Genomic DNA, 796 nt, shown 5'->3' on the forward strand with positions numbered 1-796 from the left:
TTGAACTTTTTAAGAAACTGTGAAATGTTTTACAAAGTCATTGTACTGTTTTACACTAACAATAACAGTGTGTGAGAGTTTCAGTTCCTCTATATTCTGCCAATACTTGGATGGTCACTCTTTTTAATTTTAGATGTTCTCATAGGTGTTTAATGTCATATGACTCTAATTTGCATTTCTCAAATGACTAATGATATTGATAATGTTTTCATGTGCTTACTTGGAACACATTTTTCCTTTGGTAAAGTATCTATTTTAATCTTTTGCCCATCTTTCAATTGGATTGTTCCATTTCTTATTATTGAGTTTTTTAAAAGAGTTTTTATATATTCTGGACACAAGTTCATTATTAGATATATGTTATCCAAATATTTTCCCCTGCATTTTATGCTTTTGTTGTCATATATTTCACTTTACATATGTTATAAATCCTACATTACATATTATTTTTGTTTAAATAGTGAATTATCTTTTTAAAAGTTTTTATGTATAAAAATAAATAGAATAAACATTAATGAACGATGGAGTTACCATTTTCAGGGTTCTTTGTTCCTTTTTTATTGACCCACATTTTCATCTGGTATTATGTACCTTCTGTCCAAAAGAGTTCTTTTAATATTTTCATGGTGTGTTCTACTGGAGATGAATTCTGAAAATCCATCTGACTGAAAAAAAATTTTATTTGTCTCTTATTTTTGAAAAATATTTTAATTGAATGTAAAATTGTGGATTGACAGTTTCCCTCCTCAATATTTTAAATAAGTTGTTCCATTGTCTTCTTAAATGCATTGTTTCA

The sequence above is a fragment of the Pteropus vampyrus genome, unplaced genomic scaffold (assembly GCF_000151845.1).
Source record: "Pteropus vampyrus isolate Shadow unplaced genomic scaffold, Pvam_2.0 Scaffold78, whole genome shotgun sequence".
Lineage (NCBI taxonomy): Eukaryota > Metazoa > Chordata > Mammalia > Chiroptera > Pteropodidae > Pteropus > Pteropus vampyrus.